Raw genomic sequence first — 4831 nt, forward strand, 5'->3', positions numbered from 1 at the left:
GGCGTCCAACCTACCTCCTCACACCCGCGAACGACAAACAACACTCGAATTTCCCGCTGACGCCGCCATCTTGGTGACGGCATCCACTGAGGAGGAGCAGCCGCCTACCCCGCAGGGCATGATGGGAGGCACCGCCTCCGGCATTTGCATTAGTGGGGCGGCCAGGGGAACGGGGACGTTTCGGGGGGTGTCTTGGTCATAGGCGGCGTGGCGAGTCCGGAGGGCATTGCTGTCTCAGGGAGAAGTGGGGGAAATCTAAGACATGGAACCGCTTGAGTGGGATGCCAGCAGCCCGCCGCCCCTTCTGCCTGCGGCTGCCTGACCTTTCCCGCGGGCAGGGGAGGCAAGAGAAAAGAGAGCAGAAAGGCTCACGGCTGGGGCTAACGGCACCTTAAGGAGGGAATGGCAAGCTGGGCGTGCGGCGCCGGTGAGGCGCTGGCGAGAGGCAAAGCGAGGTCCGCGGGGCGCCGGGCAAAGGGCGTCTGTGGGACTCGAACCTGAACCCCAGGGCCCCTGTCAAGCGGCCAGCCCTCGGCTTGCGTGGACCCACCCGCGCGGAACGCGAACAGCGCTCCCTGCAGCCCGCACAGCGCCCCGCCGCCCCGCATCCCCCTCTGCTCCCTCACGCCCCAAAGCATCCACAACCACCTACCCCGCTGCGCCCCGACCCCAGCCCTCTGCGGGGTCCGGGAGAACAGGAGAGGTGCCTGAGGAGCGGGGGAAAGCAAGTGTCACTCCAGTCTTGAAAAAGGGCAAGGAGGAGAACCCAGGAAACTATGGGCCGGTCAGCCTCGGTGCCGTCCCTGGAAAGGTGATGGAACGGCTCCTATCTGTCATCTCTAAGCATGCAGAGGAGAAAATTATGGGGACTGGTCAGCACGGATACACCAAGGGGGAGTCATGCCGGACCAATGTGATAGCCTTCTGTGGTGGCCTGGCTGGCTGGGTGGATGAGGGGAGAGCAGTGGCCATTATCTCCCTGGACTTAAGCTAGGCTTTGGCACGACCTCCTCTAAAATCCTCCTGGATTGGGTGAGGAATTCTGGGTTAGAGGCGTGGACAGTGAAGTGGGGGAGAAGTGGTGGGATGGCCGAGCTCAGAGGGTTGGGATCAGCAGTGCAGAGTCCAGCTGGAGGACTGTAGCTAGCGGTGTTCCCCAGGGGTCAGTCCTGGGCCCAGTCTTCCACAAGAGCTTCATGAGTGACGTGGATGAGGGGAGAAAGCGTCCCCTCCGCAAGTTTGCTGATGGCACAGAGCCGGGAGGGGTGTGTGACGCAGCAGGCGGCTGTGCTGCCATGGAGCGAGAGCTGGAGAGGCTGGAGAGTTGTTCGGAGAGGAAGCTGGAGCAGTTCCCCAAGGGCCAGGGCAGGGAGGTGCCCGCAGGGAGGCCTAAGCCCCCACCCCAGTGCAGGTTGGGGTGTGAGGCGGTGGAGAGCAGGGGCGTAGAGAGAGAGGTGGGAGCGGTGGTGTCCTGGAGCAGAAGTTGAGGGTGAGCGAGCAGTGCGTGGTTGTGGGCGAGAAGGGCAGTGTGGTGGTGGTGTGTGTGAAAAAGAAGGGAGCGTGCGGAGGGAGGTTGTGGTCGGGTCGGGGTGGAAAAGGCGGCGGTGGGACTCGAACCCGATTCTCCCCTGGACCCCTGTCAAGCGGCCAGCCCTCTCGGCTACGGGGAACCCACCCGCGTTCGGCGCGCACAGCGCCCCCTACAGCCCGCACAGCGCCCCGCGCCGCCCCCCCCCCCGCCACCGCCTCCCCCGCCCCGACCCCCCGCACCACCCCCACCGCCCCGCACCCCGCTCTGCTCCCCCCACGCCCCGACCCCGACCCACCCGCACCCGCCTCCCGCCCCTCCTCCGCCTCCTGCCCACTACACAACGCAAACCAGCTCCCTGCCTGCCTGCCTCCGCCTGGGAAAAGCTCACACCCTTGGCAAGCAGGGACTCATTGCGGCTGGGGAAGACCCTGCCGCTCATCGAGTCCAGCCCTAACCCTCCCTCTGCCAAGGCCACCGCTAGACCCTCTCCCTCACCCCCACGCCTGCACCTCTTGGAGAGACCTCCCGGCACCGTGACTCCACCGCTTCCCTGGACAGCCTGCTCCGGGGCTCGACAGCCCCTTCGGGCAATAGCCGGTATCCTGATATCCGATCTGAACCTCCCCATGCGCCACTGGAGGCCCTTTCCTCTTGGCATACAATCATAGACCGGTTAGACTTGGAAGGCACCTTCAAGATGAGCCGGTTCCAACCCCCCTGCCGTGGCCAGGGACACCTCCCGCTAGACCAGGTTGCTCCAGGCCCCATCCAGCCTGGCCTCAAACACCTCCCAGGGATGAGTGTGACCCCTTGAGAAACCCACAACGACTGATTGTCGGCCAGACAAGCCTTCTGTTACCTTTTGTTGTCATTCAGACAAGTCTTCTATTTACCTGAGGACCCCTCGCCACCCGGGAATGGGAATCAGGATCCTGAGAACGAGGAGGTCCAAGGCCTGACATGGAAACAGATTACCTAGAATAAGACCAGATAATGAACATTAATAACACCAAAGAACCAACAGAAAAGACGCAAGGCTTCGACTCGGCCAACGCTGCCAGCAGGAAGCTGTGCGCTCCCAGCAGAGGACAGCTAATGTCGGCCACCGCGAGCATTACGGCTTCGGGAGGAATCACAGAATCACAGAGTGATATGGTCTTGGAAGGGACCTCTGAAGATCATCTAGTCCAACCCCACTGCCAAAGCAGGTGCACCTAGAGGAGGTTGCACAGGAGCGTGTCCGGGCGGGTTTTGAGTGTCTCCAGAGATGGAGACTCCACCACCTCTCCGGGCAGCCTGTTCCAGTGCTCTGCCATCCTCCAAGTGATGAAGTTCCTCCTCACGTTTAGATGGAACTTCTTATGTTCAAGTGTGTTCCCGTTTCCTCTTGTCCTGTCACTGGGCACCACTGAAAAAAGGCTGGTGCCTTCCTCTTGACACCCACCCCTTAAGTATTTATAGGTGTTGATCACATCCCCCTTCAGCCTTCTCTTCTCCAGCCTAAAAAGACCCGAGTCCCTCAGCCTTTCCTCGCAAGAGAGATGCTTCAGGACCCTAATGGCAGGATGACACATCAGGGTTGGAAGGATGGGGTGAGAGCAAGGCCCTCCAACCTCCATACAGTAGCAAAGTCATAAGGAGAAGTAATAGGTTGGCAACTACAGAAGGGACTAAACATGGTCGGGTGGGAAATAGGGCTCGTCCCCCCCCCCAAGGAGTGGCAAGACAATCGGCCCAGCTGAACTGCATCTACACAAACGCACGCAGCATGGGCAACAAACAGGAGGAGCTTGAGGCCATTATACAGCAGGAAAACTATGATATAGTTGCCATCACAGAAACGTGGTGGGATGAATCCTATGACTGGAGTGCGGCCACCGATGGATACAAGCTGCTCAGAAGGGACAGGGGAGGCAGAAAGGGTGGAGGTGTTGCCCTCTATGTAAAGAAGTGGCTAGAGTGTGAAGAGTTGTTGCTAAAGAATAGCCATGAACAGGTCGAAAGCTTATGGGTAGGAATTAGGCATCGGGACAACAAAGGGAGCCTTGTGGTAGGAGACTACTACAGGCCTCCTGACCACGCGGAGCCTGTCAACGATGCCTTCTTACTCCAGCTTGAGGAGGCATCACGGTCACAGGCTCTCATCCTGCTGGGGGATTTCAACCACCCCGACATCTGTTGGATAAGCAACACGGCTGGCTGCAGGCACTCCAGGAAGCTCCTAGAGTGCCTAGATGACAACTTCTGGAGACAAGAAATTAACAGCCCTACTCGAGGAGATGCATTGTTGGACCTGTTGGTCACAAAAACGCTAGCGAAATTATCAGGGATGTCAAAGCTGAAGGCAGCCTGGGCTGCAGTGATCACGCCCTAGTGCAGTTCACTGTCCTAAGAAATTTGAAGCCCACGAGAAGCACAGTTAGGAGTCTAAATTCTAAGGAAGCAAACTTCCAACTCTTCAAGGAGTTAGTAAATAGGACCCCGTGGGAAATGGCCCTCAAGGACAAGGGAGCGGAACAAAGCTGGCAGATCTTTAAGGACGCTCTCTATAGAGCACAAAAGATCTCAATCCCGACATGTAGGAAACTGGGCAAGGCGGGCAAGAGACCACCATGGTTGAGCCGTCACTTGCTGGTCAAACTAAAGGGCAAGACGGAGCTACACAGAAAATGGAAAAAGGGACAGGCACCCTCGGAAGGGTATAGGGATGTTGCCCGGCTGTGTAGGGAGGAGGTCAGGAAGGACAAGGCACAGTTAGAACTGAATTCGGCAAGGGCTGCAAAAAAAAAACCAAGAAAGGTTTCTAGAGGTACATTAACCAGAAGAGGAGGGTCAAAGAAAACGTACCCCCGCTGATGAGCAACAGTGGGGAACTTGTATCAACGGATGAGGAGGAGTTCTCAACAACTTTTTTGCCTCAGTCTTCACTGGCAACCCCTTTCCTCCTAGCTCCCATGTTGATGGCCCACAGGTTAGCGACCAAGGTGACAAAGTCCCTCCCACTGGAAGTGAAGACATAGTACGTGATCAGCTGAGGAACCTGAAGACATACAAGTCCATGGGACCTGGTGAAGTACACCCCGGAGTCCTGAAGGAACTGGCTGATGTAGTTGCCAAGCCACTTTCCATGATATTTGAAAAGTCGTGGCGGTCAGGTGAAGCCCCTGCGGACTGGAAGAGAGGAAACATCACACCCATTTTTAAAACGGGTAGAAAGGAGGACCCTGGGAACTACCGACCTGTCAGCTTCACCTCCGTGCCTGGGAAGATCATGCAACAGATCCTTCTAGATGCCATGCT

Source organism: Numenius arquata, chromosome 1 (assembly GCF_964106895.1).
Source record: "Numenius arquata chromosome 1, bNumArq3.hap1.1, whole genome shotgun sequence".
In the NCBI taxonomy this organism is placed as follows: Eukaryota; Metazoa; Chordata; class Aves; order Charadriiformes; family Scolopacidae; genus Numenius; species Numenius arquata.